The sequence below is a fragment of the Podarcis vaucheri genome (genome assembly GCF_965113315.1).
Source record: "Podarcis vaucheri genome assembly, chromosome: 9".
Taxonomy (NCBI): Eukaryota; Metazoa; Chordata; class Lepidosauria; order Squamata; family Lacertidae; genus Podarcis; species Podarcis vaucheri.
Window position 1 is genome coordinate 43,464,560 of NC_138767.1, and position 17,435 is coordinate 43,481,994.

Consider the following 17,435-nt stretch of genomic DNA (forward strand, 5'->3'; position numbering starts at 1 on the left):
CTGTCCCATCTCTCCCTCCCCCTCAGTAGCAAGTTTGTCCTAAAACACTCCCAATATTCTCTTGCTGCCGCACATTGCATAGGAACATCAGCAGATATTTGATATGTGATGGCCTGTTTCATCTTACAGCATTTGATAGATAGCTTGCAATTATATCTAGTATCTAATGGCACTTGACAGATTACATTAAATAGTAATTTGTATTTGACACTTGATAGCTAAAATTTGCCTTTCCTGGTCTTTGGGTATCCAAGAGGTCCTTGGCCATGTCATCGGTTGATTTTCTGCAGTCTTATTGGTTTGGAGGCTGGGCCCCAAACCAATGGCTTCAAGTTACAAGAAAGGAGATTCCAACTAAACACCAGGAAGAACTTCCTGGTGTTAAGAGGTGTTTGACAGTGGAACGGACTCCATTTGAAGGTGGTGGGCTCTCCTTCCTTGTAGGCTTTCAAGCTGAGCTTGGATGGCCATCTATTATGGATGCTTTAGTTGAGATTCCTGCATTGCAGAAGGTTGGAGTAGATGACCCACGGGGTCTCTTCCAGTTATACAATTCTATTGTTCTATGATATGATAGTGTGATTTGTTTCTGCTGATGTTGTACTGTTGAGTATATTGGGACAGGGGGTGAATTACATTTGTTAACTCCATATTTTCATTTTATGTTTTCTTTGATATATATATTTGTATGAAGAGTGGTACAGAGAGTAAATAATCAGAAAGCATTTGGATTTGAAGCTTGTGAAATAAAAAACAACAACCAAGATGTGCTAAGAAGTTTAATTCATTCAAATTTTGAATTGAAGCTTGACAAGCAAATAGTGTTTGCAGTTTGCTCTGTAAATTTGGAAAATTCACTAAATTTTGACTTTTAACTTTTGCTGTAGTTGGGTTGCTTTCAATATCTTTAATTCAGTGGTATAGAATTTGCCTCCTGATAAAGAGATGCAACAAAGACCTAGAGATGGATAAAGACATTTAATTTCCTGTGACTAAAAAATCATTAAGTGGTAAAATAATAAACCAAACAATGAAAGAGTTGCTGCCTTTTAGTGGTTATAATCTGCTGCCTGAGTTGCCCCTGCTGGTAGTTTTAAAGGAGATAAAATGACATTTCAGAAATCAGTTTCTCAATCTATCTTTCAAGGTATGAAGATGCATTCGGAGCAGCCTGAAAAATGATTTGAAATATTGTTGACTGATAAATTGACAGCAAAATGTGCTGTCTTTTCTACTGTGTTCTGCAGTAGACCTGGCATAAAAGAGTTTAAAGTTTTGTTTGTTTGTTTGTTTTGCTTTAATGCCCAAGAATGTGATTAACTGGAGGTGAGCCATGGTTTACCTTCCTTTGGCACACAGGGGGATATGTACCTGATACATTTCAAGCAACAAAGAAAGAAGAACAATATAAAACTGACATGTATTAACTCCCATAGAAAGCAGTGTGCCTGTGTTAGAAGAAATAACACCTCGAGTTGCAATTATTTTTTTGCAATGGGGAGAATAGTATACAGGTTCTGAACTATAACATGCCATAAAAACATTATATTGCTGCAATTGGGGGAAATAAATAATGCATGTCACCAGACAGCGTGAAGCACAGCCTAGATGAACAGAGGCACTGCGTTAGCCTTCTGCTAAATGCTGAATTCTCCATATTCTGATAACTCTTCCTTTGCCTATAGCATTTTTCTCTGGTTCTGATCATCCATCCTCTTGAGGGGATTTAAATCATATCCTAGATATAAATATTTGCATAGGGAGAAATTGCTGGAAATCTGCAACAATAAAGCTATTTTTATTTACAAATTGTCTTTCATAAATTATCTGCTGTTCAAGTGATTCAGATCATGGAATGTGCTTGTGCAAACAGATGGGGGAAGGCATACTTATTTGACATTTGCAACCACCCACCCACACAAATGTTTTCAACATGATTTAAACTGACAGGGAGAATCTGCGATTTACATATGGAATGGTTAGGGCCGGATTAGAGGATTTGAAAGCTGGTGTCAAAAGAACATTCTACTGCCTTTTTTCCCTTTTCTTGTTCCCATTCCCTTTTCTGTTTCAGAGGCATGAAGTTCAGTATCACTAAGCCCCCACAAGGGTATGCAATTGACTGTAGTTTCAGGCTATAACCCTGGTGGTTGTGGTGGCAGAATCTGCATTATATATGCGTTGCTCCTGACCTTACTCTTCTTTACGCTGTTGCAATCTGGCCTGGCTTTTAGACTTTAATACTCCAGGTTCTGTGCAATACTAGCTCATAAACTTTAAAAAATTGCTGCTCACTGATAGCTACAACGCTTTGGGATCCCTTTCGAAAAAGCCCCCATATGCAAGGAAAGACTCAGGAGCTGTTGACTCAGCTTGGATTTCCCCTTGAGTATACCTGCAAGATTAAAGTGTTCTTGTTATTTCATTATGGGTGATTGTGGAAACAAGCTCAGAGTAGTCTAGATACTCATTCTTTCATAGCCAGATAATTTCATTGTTGTTTTGCCCTTCTGTCCACCCTTTCTGGTAGTGATGTAGCATGTAAAAGGTCCCGGATTCAATCCCTGGTATCTCCATGTGGGACTAGGAGAGACCTCTTCCTGGATATTGCAGATATTAATAAAGTGGTAACTCAGGTTACAAATGCTTCGGGTTACAAACACTTCAGGTTACAAACTCCACTAACCCGGAAGTAGTACCTCGGGTTGAGAACTTTCCCCCAGGATGAGAACGGAAATTGCTCGGCAGCAGCAGGAGGCCCCATTAGCAAAAGCGCTCCTCAGATTAAGAACAGTTTTGGGTTAAGAATGGACCTCCAGAACGAATTAAGTTACCGTAGTAACCCGAGGTACCACTGTATTGTGCAGCTTGAAGCAACTGGATGCATAATGAAAGATTGGAATGAAAGATTGCTGAGACCCACATCCAAATAATTCCATACAACATATGCTTATCCAAGCATGGGCTCACCATCATCTTAGAAATAATTTTAAACAGGATTGAAATCAGAACTCCCCCCCCCATTCCAGCCTCCATTCCAGTCTGAGGCTGTGTGCTCCTGGAGTGAGCTCCATTATCACCCTTCCAAGATGGCGAATTTGCAATTCAATAGCCTCCCATGTGATCTAAGGTGAAACACCTTGTCAGAGCTACCAGAGAACAACAGTTAATTATCAACCCATCAAAGAGCTCAGAGAGCTCTTCTTGCTTTTCTTTATCTTCAATGGAATCTTCCAGTTACACCCTTTCAGCAATGCACATAGGCAGTCTCCATTTCAGTGTAAATTAAACAATTATACTTAACCTGGAATCCTGGAGAACCACTGCCAGTTAGTGAAGAATCTAGGCTATACTGAGCTAGAGGAAACAATGGTCTGATGAAGTATAAGGCTCCCAGACTTGCTGTGCTCCCTTGTTCCTGTGACCATGCTTCGAACTTTCAATTCCTTTTGGTTTCCTGTCGTGGAATTTTAATTTGTCTCATGCTGTGCTGCCCTTGGGCCTAGTGAAATAACTGTGAACTGTTTTCTTAAGAGCAGCCTAGCCCCAGAATTCCCCACCAGCCTCTGTTTTCCCTCGGTCTATGTGAAACCTTGCTGCAGGTCTGCATAAGAGCTCTGTCAAGGAGCTGAATATAACCCTGTTAGCAACCAACATCTCTGTGAAGCCTGGTTCTATAGATAATGGCTTAACAGACAATGCACACTCCTTTCATTGCTCAAACAGCTCAGCATATAAAGACAGAAAATACATATTTTTTCCTTTCTGTTGAGGCAGGCTAGAAAATCCCTCTGTTTACTATGTTTGTCCTTCTGAGAGATTTCCAGTGATGTGTGATGAAAGTGATTTCAAAGCTTCAAATAGACTAGGGGTTGTCAATTTAGCATACATTGTGGGTAATTCCAGTTCAGTTAGATCAAATTACACTGACTTGTGCACCAGGTTTTCAGTACTTAAACTATGACATGGCAGTCTACAATACAGTGAAGTGCATGATAATCTGCATATCACTTGCAAGAACTAGAGACAGGTTTTCTTTTTCTTGTTGGTTTATCATTGGGAGGAGAACTGTCACCTCCAGTCGCCAAAGTGCTGAATGACATAGGCACACAGTCTAGCCCTTTATATGAACATGTGAGCCAAAGATTTGGGCATTTAGAAGACTTCACCACCCCAGGGATACATATGGAAGCAACAACAACTATGTGAACCTTACCTAACCTGAAGATAATGGGCACCATATCTAAAACTATACAGCAGGGAATGGGGGACTTGTGGTCCTCCAGATATTGTTGGATTCCAACTCCCATCACTTCCAGTCATCATGGCCAATGGTCAAACATGACAGGAGTTGGAATCCCACAGGGTCTGGAGGGTAACAGGTTGGAGAAGTCTGGTCCAAGGGAACACATTTTGATTCTTAGTTTTGTGCTCATTTTTATTTGTGCTTTTAGAGTACCACTGGTGAAAAGTACATGGGATGCAAGAAGGAACATACTTTGACTTCATCCAGAACAAGTCAGAGCAAGTCACCAAGCCAATGCACAGAGTGGATGTGTTCAAAGAACACAGAGAGAAGGAGCCAGGCCATGGATCCCACTATTGCCCTAAACATGTCCAAACCTGCTGGTTCCATCTCCAACCTTTGTGCCTTGAGTGGGAAGGTCTGAAGGGTGATTCTTCTCATGTTCAGCTGAACATGTTTAGAATCGTCTCCACATTCAGGAAACCTACATGGTCAGGGTTTCTGATCAAAGGGAGGATTCAGAGGCTCTTCAAGTTGAATGCACAATGCTCTTTACAACTTCTGTGGCAGGCATCCCCAAACTTGGCCCTCCAGATGTTTTGGGACTACAACTCCCATCATCCCTAGCTAACAGGACCAGTGGTCAGGGATGATGGGAGTTGTAGTCCCAAAACAACTGGAGGGCCAAGTTTGGGGATGCCTGTTCTATGGATTTACCAATTGCTATATTTGTGTAGCCATGGTGAAAAGAAGTTGAATACATCTGTTTTACCTGTTGAGGTGTGAATTCATATCTTTTCTTCTTCTTCTCCTTCTCCTCCTCCTCCTCCTCCTCCTCCTCCTCCTCCTCCTCCTCCTCCTTCTTCTTTTTCTTCTTCTTCTAGGTTTAGATTTTTGCTGCTGGCTATTAGGAAATGAGTTAAGGTAGACAAATTCCCATCCCAACCAATCACCCTTTGTATTTCTACCCTCTGAGATGCCTGGTGTATTTCTGATCCTCAGAATGCCTGTAGATTTTTCAGTATTGTGCATTATCTTAAAAAAAGGGAATGTGGGGGGAAACAAGCCACATAATATTTTTTTAATAATACCAAGAAATTAAGAAGTAGAAATCAAATTAGCCTTACAGATCCTATCATTTATTGGTGCTAATACAGAGAAGAGAATTCTTATTAACATATTATATTCCAAACTATTGGAAAGCCAATATGTAAGAAACAAAGCACCTGAATAGTTAAAAAGGGAAGGCACACAAATCTTTGTGTCCAAATATAACAATTTTCCTGAGATGACATATTTATGTAGAAAGAATAGTTGTGCTCATTAACCATATCAGATTGCCACAAATATGTCGGATGTGATATAGCTGAGAAATCATTTGAAGGCAATTTCAGAGAAGCTGATTTGTTCAATGTTATCACTAGGCTGGAACAGAAAAAGTAGAAAGCAAGGTTCCCCAATACTTGCAAGCTGATCCTGTCCATGATTACTTAGAGGTAAGTGATATTATTAAATAACACTTACTCTCATGTAAGTCTGTATAGGATTGCATTCTCCCTGTATTAATTCATGCAGATAATAAATAAGTAGTATATTTGCATTTTTTTCAACTGAAGAAGGATATGAATTTCTACCTGACTTGTTTAAATTAATTTTCTTTACTGAGAATGCCATCCATTATTCTGACATGCTTTATAGCAAGTGCAAATTCTTGATTGCTGTTGCATACCAAAGAAAAGGTTTTTGCTATCTATACCCTCACCAAAGCCTACCTTTAAATATGTCAGAGGCAATTTAAATGCCATTGCCTTAGCAAGTATTCCAAGAATGTATCCAAATGAGTTTTTGGGGGGTTGCGTGTCAATGTGATGGATATGTTTATGGTGTTAATAATGGGTTTGTGGTGTCCCCCCCCCCCAGATATAAAAGCCTCCTTGGCTGGATTCGGAAATTATCCCTTCTGTTGTTCTCTTCACATATCTTTCTGTAAGCAGCATTACAACAGCAGTGGAAATGCATAACTTATTACCCAGGAAGTACTGAATAGTTTCTTTATACCTTTGAGTACTCTTTGAGTACTAAGCCAGCTAGTAGACATATCCAATTGAAAACTTGATAAAATCATGTTTTCTTGGTGAAAATCCTTTTTTTTCTGGTACAAAATCAAAGTTACATGGAAGCTTATCTTTCAAATAAGGAGCCATGACTTGTTGTTTGGAAATCCACAATTATCATTGTGATAATACTGAGACTTCTCTTGAGAGTCAGGAAAGGCATTTCCTATTACTCAAGAAATGCAATAACTTAATTGTAGATGGTATGGGGACATTCTGCCTCTGCCTCTCTCCTTCTAGACTTCCATGCTCCTAATGTCATCTTGGTATGGTTTCTAGCAGGCCGGTGTATTCCTGTCTTAATATCCCTTCCCTTGCACCTGGTTAGGCAAATGGGCTGGAAGGAGAAATTGTGTCCAATCCCGTAGAAAATGAAGCATTGGTGTGGTATGTGGGCACACATTACATTGGCACATTGGCTGACATGGTGCCAGGTCACTACTCTTTTAAGCCCACCCTAACCTGGCCCTTTTCAGAACTTTGTACCCTCCTCTCCTATATGTTTTGCTGGTCACGTGGGAGCCCTCTATTAGCCTAACTCAGTGGAAGATTTATGATGTGGGGGGCCCTTGTGGGGGGCTATCCACTCACCTAAATAAATATGGTCTATGTAAAAATCAGGGGTATCTGAGAATATGTTTCTGTGTTTGCAGTGTGCGCCCCACTTCCCAACAATCCCCACTCTAGGTCAGGCAGGAAGAAAAGGTGATGATAATAATGATAACTGTGTCCTCCCCACAGAAAATGATCAGGTAACAATAAGGGAAAATATGATTAAAAATTATGGTGATACAAATGAAGATGATAATGCTTCCGCACTGATCCACCCCACAACCAGACAAATTGGGAACAATCCAGGAAAAGATGATGATGATGATGATGCCTCAGCACTGGGCTGCATCACCCATTGAATGATGGCAATTCATATATATATATATATATATATATGCTTTCGTAGATTTTCACGGGTACAGGAATGCAGGTTTTGGTGTCTTCGGGTGTCTTCCCGTGTAAGAGTCGGGGTGTCTGTGCGACGTTTCGACGAGGTCTCACTCGTCATCTTCAGGCTGGTGCTTTCGGCTTCTTGTTACTGGAACAGAGCAGAATCTGGTGTTTGAGTTCCTATAAATACTGTTGAGGGGTGTGGTGTATAGCCTCCAGCGTTCTGGGCAGAGAGGAAGTTCCTAGATTAGTGTGCCTTTTCTTCTTTTGTTCCTTAATTACTTGAGGGATATCTTGAGTGATTTCATGAGTGATATTCTGAATACCACTGGGTGGGTCATTAAGTGTAGATTAGTTGCTAAAGCTTTCGTGTCTTGACCTCTTGAGCTTGTGAAGAGTTTTTCTGAGAAGATGGCTGTGCTGCATTTAGTTGTGCTCTGGCTTGGCTTCGTGTATAGGGGCGAGCTGTGGTTTTGTGCTTTGTGCCAGCCAGATCTGTGTAGGGATTGCAGGGGGGTGCAGCATCCGGAGGTGCCACTATAGTTTGGCTACTGGATGGAGTCTGTAATATGTCTGTGGAGAGGGTCTGGGTTTGGGTCTGGTGTGGTTGATTGGTGACGGCGTTCTGTGTGCCTCTGGTTCTGGTGTCGGTTTTTGTGGGGAGGGCTAATTTCCAGATGTCTGGCAGGCGGGACGTGTCGTCACGCTTGTTCATGTTGTGAGGGTGTTTCTCTATCTCGATGGCTTCCATGATTATTCTCTTGTGGTGATGTTCCATGTTAAAGAGCAATTTGGAATCTGCAAAATTAATTTCGTGTCCTGTTTCTTTCATGTGTTGGAAAAGAGAGGAAGTTTTTTCTTCTTTTTTGACGGCATTCTTGTGTTCTGCGATACGTGCATTTATTCGTCTGTTTGTTTGTCCAATGTACGTGGCTGGGCAGACTTTGCAGGGTATTTCATAGACCCCTTGGTTTTCTAGCTGGATTTTGTCTTTTGGGTTTCTGAGGATATTGGCTATTTTTTGGTTGGTGCAGAAGGCTGTTTTGATATTGTGTTTATGGAGGATTTTGCTGATTTTGTCTGTAGTGCCCTTGATATAAGGAAGGAGGGCCATGCCATTGTTTTCTTCTGTGTCTTGGTTTTTGGGGGGTGTTTCTTTTTGGATTAGCTTCGTAACCCTGTTTTTCTGGTATCCATTGGCGATTAACACATTTGAGAGATTCTGTAACTCAGTTGTCAAGTGGTCTTTGTCAGCCAGGCGTTTGGTTCTGGAGATGAGAGTCTTGGCTACGGAGTTTATTTGTGCAGGGTGGTGGTGTGATTGTGCATGTAAGTAGCGGTTGGTGTGTGTTTTTTTCCGGTAGATAGTGTGTCCTAGGGAGCCATCAGGTTTTTTGTAGATTAGGACGTCAAGAAAGGGGAGTTGGTTGTTGTCTTCTATTTCCATAGTGAATTGTATTTTGGGGTGTAGGCTGTTGAGATGTGTGAGGAAGCTATCTAGTTTTTCTTTCCCGTGTGGCCAAATTACAAAGGTGTCGTCAACATATCTGAGCCAAAGTTTGGGTTTGTGTTCTGACTTGTCTAAAGCATTGGTTTCAAAGTGTTCCATGTACAAATTTGCGATGACCGGTGAGAGGGGTGATCCCATAGGTGCTCCTTCTATCTGTTTGTATCTTTGTCCATTGTGGATGAAGTACGTGTTGGTTAGGCAGTGGTTGGTCAGGTCCAGGATGTATTTGGGGGGGTTGTATTTGTTTTGAATGGCTGTCAAGGCTTCATTAATGGGCACTTGAGTGAAGAGAGATACAACATCGAAGCTCACAAGTAGGTCATCGGGATGTAGGTATTGCTTCTTTATTGTTTCTATGAACTGGAAGGAGTTAGTAACGACACCCACAAAAACCGACACCAGAACCAGAGGCACACAGAACGCCGTCACCAATCAACCACACCAGACCCAAACCCAGACCCTCTCCACAGACATATTACAGACTCCATCCAGTAGCCAAACTATAGTGGCACCTCCGGATGCTGCACCCCCCTGCAATCCCTACACAGATCTGGCTGGCACAAAGCACAAAACCACAGCTCGCCCCTATACACGAAGCCAAGCCAGAGCACAACTAAATGCAGCACAGCCATCTTCTCAGAAAAACTCTTCACAAGCTCAAGAGGTCAAGACACGAAAGCTTTAGCAACTAATCTACACTTAATGACCCACCCAGTGGTATTCAGAATATCACTCATGAAATCACTCAAGATATCCCTCAAGTAATTAAGGAACAAAAGAAGAAAAGGCACACTAATCTAGGAACTTCCTCTCTGCCCAGAACGCTGGAGGCTATACACCACACCCCTCAACAGTATTTATAGGAACTCAAACACCAGATTCTGCTCTGTTCCAGTAACAAGAAGCCGAAAGCACCAGCCTGAAGATGACGAGTGAGACCTCGTCGAAACGTCGCACAGACACCCCGACTCTTACACGGGAAGACACCCGAAGACACCAAAACCTGCATATATATATATATATATATATATATATATATATATATATATATATATATATATATACATACACACTCCTGTTTCTCCATTAACAATTTATACTAATAACTTGGGAACCCTCAGCCTCAAGGGATCCCAATCCTGCACATAGCTATAAATCCCTCACTACCCCTGTTGACCCCCCCACCCCTTTGGCTAACTCTGCACAGCTTCTAGAAGGGTTCTGGAAATACTGGCATGGGTGGAGATCAGTTAAATAGGTTGATCAAAGCTATAGGGCAGCGTGAGCAATTAGAGGAAAAGTTAAACATTGGCAAGTATGCTGAGGCAGCTGTACGATGAAAGGAGGATCCCTAGACTTGTCATAAAGGGCTGTGTGATGCTGGTGGGGAAAGCAGATGAGGCTTGCTGAGAGCACATTCCTAAAGACCTGGGGCTCCGGGGGTTAGTGAGTCAGGAAGGCCTCCCTCAACAAAAAGGTAGCCAGCTGGGCAGAACTAGGCTATGTCTGGCTTATTATGCCCCACCCTGGGATAGGCTCACTCATGGTACACAGGTGAGTAAGAGGTGGCAAGGCTACCTCTGCCTTAAGCTATTCTGACACAGCTAGTCAGCTTATAATGCGGAGTTCAGCCTTTGCATTTGCTTGTTTGTCTGAAAACAGACAATCTAAAGTGTGTGGGAAGTGGGTTGAATGAATCTTTTGTTTCCAGGGCAGCAAAACATTCCCTCTGCCAATGCAACCCAATCCCATCCATGTTTGCCCAGGAGAATTGGAGCTTATTCCCAAGTAAGCATCCATGGGGCTGCATCCTTGGAATTGTATGTCTGTTTCACTTAAGCTCCTTTTCTGCCCCATGACAATCTCTCCCTACACTATCCCTAATCTGAAAGTAATTATCGCAGTCATATCTTAGGCCTCTGAGCTGCTTGAATAATAATGAAAGGATCAATGTTGGCAGCGGTACCTCAGATTAAGAGGCTGATTGAGGCTTAGTTTTTCTTAATTATTGACCCAGGTTCTATAACTTGTTTCCCCCAGGTCTGAGTGGAGAAATCCACCAGATCAGACTGGGCCTATTGGATTAAAAAAAGAAAAAGTGTGTGCTACAAAAGAAGCATATCTATTAATATGTGCAGGCAGACATACATCGTTCTCAATTTTCAAGGCTTGGCAAATGAGACTGGAAGTAATTCAATTTTTCCTGTAGCAGACAAATTAATGTTTTTAACATTCAGCTCAAGTGTAAAGCTTGCCCAATAAATAGTACAGATTGGTTCTTTATGGCTTGTTTGTTGCAGCTTTTATTGATCCTTTTTTAAAAAAAACCACCATACATATTCAAGGACAACATTAACAAATTAGGAAGGAGAAATATAAGTGAAAAAGTAGATCATCACTTAGCTTGTGAGTTCTTCTAATTCTTTAATATCGGTTTCTGGCTTTGTGTGACCGATTACTGTGAAAGAGCCCATCAACATGGCTTTGCCTGAAGGTATTGTCTGATTAGAGTCTGGGATCTGACAAAAACGGTGTTAGTGTTAGTTCCTTCATTGGCTGTTCGTAGTCTCCTGAACAGATAATTTCCTACAGTAATGGGATCCAAGATGAGTGCTTGCCAGATTGTGTGTCAGATACAGCAGTTTTCTACTTATGGGGGGCACTCCCACCAGCAGAAGTGATCAACTTTCACTGATTCTTCTTTCCCCAACAGCCGCTTGTGTACCTCAAAATATTTTCTGGAGGATTGGGGCATGAGGAATCGTGTGACAATAGGGTTTTGCTACAAAATGTATAGCATAGTCCCTGGAACTTCTCATTCCTTGGAAAAGAGGGGAGCATACTCTTAATAAACATATAAGAAGGAAATTGTTGCCACAAAAACACAGTGGCTTAAAGCTAGAACAAGTTACCGGTACAGTGGTACCTCAGGTTACATACACTTCAGGTTACAGACTCTGCTAACCCAGAAATAGTGCTTCAGGTTAAGAACTTGGCTTCAGGATGAGAAAAGAAATCGTGCTCCGGCGGCGTGGCGGCAGCAGGAGGCCCCATTAGCTAAAGTGGTGCTTCAGGTTAAGAACAGTTTCAGGTTAAGTATGGACCTCCAGAACGAATTAAATACTTAACTTGAGGTACCACTGTAGTTATGTTTAACTCCTGCCGAAATAAAGAGTAAGTTATTTGCATGACTACGTTAATCTGGATATAATCAGAGTGCCATATGCTGTCAGAGATTGCTTGAGAAGAAGGAATATGTTTAGCAAGACACTTTCAGATGTTCTGCAAAGCAAGCTGTGCCAGATCAACGGGAAACAAAAAGCACCCATTGTAAGCTACAGAGCACTCCTACTAGTTCCCAATTTAGATACACTACAGCAGACTGTGGATGATTTAGAGCAGTAAAACTGTACAATATTGTCCAAGAAGAGTCATTGCTGTACAAAAATAAGAATTGGTTTGATGATGAATTGTACTTGTTCCACCATTTTTACTCTATACTTTTTGCACTTTAGTGTAAAAGAGAAAACTGGTAGGGGGTGCAAAAACTTTCCATCAGTTTTCATCATGCTTCCATCTCACTTCTAAAGTGAGAATGTATGAGAAGTGATTTGACTTCTCCACCTATAAGAGAACATCTGTATTCATCCCATGCTGCTAGTGGTTTACAGCAGTGTTTCCCAAACTTTTTTGGGCAACGGCACACCTGTTTAAGGAAAAAAATCTCGCGGCACGCCACCGCGGCACAGCCCCGTGACGTCAGCGTGCAGCGTCACGCCGGGAGGGACGCACGAAAGTGAAAGTTTTTTCCCTCCCCCTTGCCGGGGAACCTCCAAGCTTTGGGGGTGGGAGGAGGCAGCAGAGCGAGGGACTGAGGGACGGCGGCAACTGAGGCGGTGGCGGCTGTTGTGGTGGTGGCGGCGATAGCGGGTGGAGGAGGGGGCGGCGGCGGGGCTTGAGGAGCCGTTGCCGGGAGTTGCTGCTGCTGTTGTTGCTGCTGCTGCCCGGACATGCCGGCCTCCTCCTCCTCCGCTGTCTCGCGCTCCTCCCTTTTGCACGCGCTGCCCCGCCGCTCGGCACCACCACCGTGGAGCTGCCCCCGGCTCGACGCGGATACTCGCCGCCGCCGCCTCTCACCGCCCGACTCGCCCGCCTCCGTCCCACGGCACACCAGCCAGTGTCTCACGGCACAGTAGTGTGCCGCGGAACACCGGTTGGGAAACACTGGTTTACAGCATAATAGCCCTCAGGTAACACATCATAAGCTGATTGGGTTTAGTCTGGGTCTCTCAATTACTTCCTTCATACCCTTTGAGCTTCTTCTGACAGGAAAATTTGCACCTTTGAATCTGTGGAATCATATAGCTAGATTGTCTCCATTTTCCAGAAAGCTTTGATGCTAACTTTGATAACACTATTCTCCATTATTGAAATCACATGGAAGCAGTTATATGTACACATGCTCCTGTGTGTGGCTGAGCCAGTGAATTATAGTTAGTCAAATATTTAGCTAAGACTCTGCATACTGGTGCTTGGAAAGAAGCATTGACACATTTTTGCCTATACAAATTTACACATAAAGGGGAAAAACGTAGAAGATAAGCGTCAGAAACAGTGAGGTCAGTGATAGCCAAACATTCCTGCTATTGGTTAATGGCTTTTCCCACATAGGTCTGAACATGCTGACATTTTAGGCATGTGAAAAGTCTGCTTGCAGAATTCACATGTTTCTGGTGATTTTTACTACATATTCTTCCATCGGGATTACTTGAGGAATAATTGCAGTGTTACACAACCTGATCCCACCTCGTGTTAAACCAAGACTACACAGATAGCATGACAAAGTGGGTTAAAATCTGTCTCAATGTTTTTTCTTGGACTGCTGATCTATAATTACTTACTTGCAAGTAGTCTCAGTACAGTGAACAGGATGATTTGTGACTTCAATCTGTGAGAAAGAGATGCACACATAAATAGCCAGATGTCAAGTAAGGATGCGTTAATCTCTGCCAGGGTCATTGCCTGACTGATGACAGGATGCTGCATGACTCATTAATGCTGTTAATAAACTATAATGTATTATCTTTGTTATCGGAGTGCATCGCATTCTGGTCTGTCTTTCCACCTTGCTGATAATGTCAGCTCTGACATTGTTCCTCATTTACATGTCACTTTCTATTCTGTTCTTCAGCTCTGACTTGATTTATAATTAAAACAATGTCATTAAGATCAACAGACTTATTGATCTTTTCACCAAATAGTTCACATGAAGTAATTATTTCATTGATTGTGATGTCCTTTCTATGTATGTTTGGCTTCCATGGAGATGCTGTCACTTTAATTTTCCCTTAGAGGGTGTTATACCTTTTTCTTTTTTCTTTTTTGAAAATTTATCAGTATTTGGTTGTATCAAATGGTGTCACTCAGCTTACTGTAAAGCTTCCGTAAGCAAAACAGGGAAGGAAGCAGTTTTCAGTGATTCTCCCCTCCCCTGTAGCCATCCCATGCCCCATAGGAGTCAATTCCCAGGGGCTGTGGGGGCTTTGGCCTCTACAATAAAATATTTGAGGGGGCCGGGCCCCACAAAGTTGATGGGTATTCCCATTCAAATGGTGTGTGTGCACTGTATAATGGGCTCCCACAATATTTTATTCAAGTTGGCACTCCTGCCATGACCCACTATAAGTGCTTTAGATGTCTCCCTCAGACCTGTGGAGCAGATATGGAGGTTGTGAAAGGGCCACAGGAAAATGGGTGAGTCACTGAAAATTGCTCATTTGTGATGACGGAAGCCTTACTACCACTTTTAGGGTCCAATCCATTAGGAAGTAATTATGCAATTGCTCTCTTCTCTCAAGGTCTTTTTGCAGACAGTGCAGTACATTAATGCAACATGACTTCATTTAAACTCATTTTCACTTTGGTAAATTGGTTTTTGTTTTGTTTCACAACTAAAATTATTTTCTCACTCCCTCAAATTTTCTTGAAAAGCCTCATTTCTGAATTTTGATAGTGAATAGTCTCAAAACTTTACCTACATATATGGGCATCTGTATTCAGCAAAAATTTAATTCTAGGATTTTGTATCAGCTAACATTTGACAATTATCTTACATGTAGTCATTGACATTTGGCAGTATTTGACAAAGTATATTCCTTGGTATAGGATTTAGTAAGTTTTATCTTAGGTTCACTCAGATTCTACTCTATAAACCCCAAATTTCACTTGAAATTTTGTAAAATAATGGGCAGAATCTAGCGTTGCACGAGCCATCGTGAAGGGGAAGATACCACCTTATTTTGCTCTGCTTGCAAGGTGCTTTCCACTCAGTCTTCAAAGATTTCTATTTTCCACTGCAGCCGCGGGGGGGGGGGGGAGATTGACTTGAAGGCTGCAGGAGGCTGCAATGGAGAGGAGATGGCAGGAAAGCCCCATTGCATGAGTTAATTTCCATTCATAGAACTTGGGGCCATATTGGCTGTAAGTCCTGGAAGACCTTTTCCTTGCCTTGCAGGCCTTTTTTCATCTAGCCTGGGAAGACAGGGCCCTGACTGGCTTGAGCTCCATATACTGAGGCTGCTGAACAGACTCTTGGGCTGGGATGTTGTACTGGGGGTTTTATTGGTGCGAGTTGTTGTTGTTGTTGCTGTTGTTTTTGTTTTAGATATTGCCATTTATGTCGAAATTGTTCAGTTTGGTTGTGCATTTGTTGTTGTTTTATTTATTGTTTTATGCCTACTTTCGTTTTGTTGCCGTTATGTATTATTTTCATGTTGTAAACTACCTTGAGCATAGTTTGAACTGTGGAAAGGCAGCATGCAAATGAACTTACATATGAATGGATCAAATCCCTTGTTTTAGCTCAGTGTTTCCCAACCGGTGTTCCGCGGCACACTACTGTGCCGTGAGACACTGGCTGGTGTGCCGTGGGACGGAGGCGGGCGAGTCGGGCGGTGAGAGGCGGCGGCGGCGAGTATCCGCGTCGAGCCGGGGGCGGCTCCACGGTGGTGGTGCCGAGCGGCGGGGCAGCGCGTGCAAAAGGGAGGAGCGCGAGACAGCGGAGGAGGAGGAGGCCGGCATGTCCGGGCAGCAGCAGCAACAACAGCAGCAGCAACTCCCGGCAACGGCTCCTCAAGCCCCGCCGCCGCCCCCTCCTCCGCCCGCTATCGCCGCCACCACCACAACAGCCGCCGCCGCCTCAGTTGCCGCCGTCCCTCAGTCCCTCGCTCTGCTGCCTCCTCCCACCCCCAAAGCTTGGAGGTTCCCCGGCAAGGGGGAGGGAAAAAACTTTCACTTTCGTGCGTCCCTCCCGGCGTGACGCTGCACGCTGACGTCACGGGGCTGTGCCGCGGTGGTGTGCCGCGAGATTTTTTTCCTTAAACAGGTGTGCCGTTGCCCAAAAAAGTTTGGGAAACACTGTTTTAGCTAATTGGGCTAATTGTCAGGTTCCATGGTAGCTATGCACTTGTCAAAGGATGGCAGAGCTTTCATGTTGATGATTCTGCTGAGAGCACCATTTGAGAATAAATGCTTTCAAAAATTTAATATACCGGTACTTCAGAGGCATCTGCTGTCACTGGAGTATCATTTCTCTAAGAAAGGTATTTTTATTTTTGAATGGAAACCACAGCTTTTATTTGCTTTTCTTATTTCTCAGCAACTCATTTGACAAACACTTATTTTGCAGGCTTTTGTCAGTGGCAGAAGGCATGCCATATTCCACTGAGCACAAGAATTGGGTTGGTTTTTTCATTGGTATGCCTGGAACAGGTCAGTGTAAATATGTCAAGATGTTGTTGTAGTCTAATCAAATGATCATGCTGCACTAGCAGAACTGCTAAAGGGTCAAAAATGTACATATAGCCAGCTCTACAAATGTCATCTTTACAAAGCAGCTGCAGGACTTGGTGTGTATCTTTCTGTTCCTGCCCCCCCTTTCTTTTATTTTCTTTAACTCTCCACCAGTTCTATTCATTGGCTTGGATCTTAAGATTCTTTTGCATGAACGAGAGGTACTTCTCCTCACATAGGAATGGTTGATTTTCACATATCCCCCTTTATCTGCAGTCCTCCCAACACAAAAGTTGAATTTTGGGAGCTGAGAAAACCCTGCTTTGCAAGTGTTAAACCATTCGATAAGTAGAACAAGTGTTAGGATCCAAGACAATTCATTTTTTTAATTTTTTTTATATATTTAGTGCAATAAAGTGAAGTAAGTAAACTGGATTCCTGATCACTGCAGAAGCAACTTCTTAATGCTTCACTTTAAAGCAAAAGAGCAGGTACAATGTTTGCTCTAAGCCCATCTTTAAACACTTAATTGACTATGATGAACCTTGTTCTAAATTTTGTTCAACATTTTGAAAAATCACAACCTTTTTATTGGCAGCAAAATTAACAACTCACATACTTTTAGCAAATGGCAGTGTATACAGTGTATACAAGCTACCCTTGTTTTTTGTAGGAATGGTCCTCATATCGGGTTTTCACTCTGGGGCTGGATCCTGAGAGATTTAAGGGGAGCATCATGGAGACAGTAGGGCCCACCAAGCTGAATCTGTCTGAGTGGCTAGATCTGTCAGTTTTTTCTGAATTTCCCACAATGCCACTTTACTTAATGCTC

General features: G+C 42.6%; 2 long non-coding RNA genes across 4 annotated transcripts in view; both read left to right on the top strand.

Moving 5' to 3' along the window:
- Positions 1–17,435, top strand: part of LOC309540447 — a 246,059-nt gene that overhangs the window by 188,527 nt on the left and 40,097 nt on the right. The gene's annotated exons all lie outside the window — the stretch shown is intronic.
- LOC309540467 lies at positions 4,578–7,112 on the top strand. The gene is made up of 4 exons (XR_014223321.1): positions 4,578–4,673; positions 5,131–5,170; positions 5,671–5,742; positions 7,014–7,112. It is a non-coding gene; the product is annotated as an uncharacterized lncRNA (long non-coding RNA).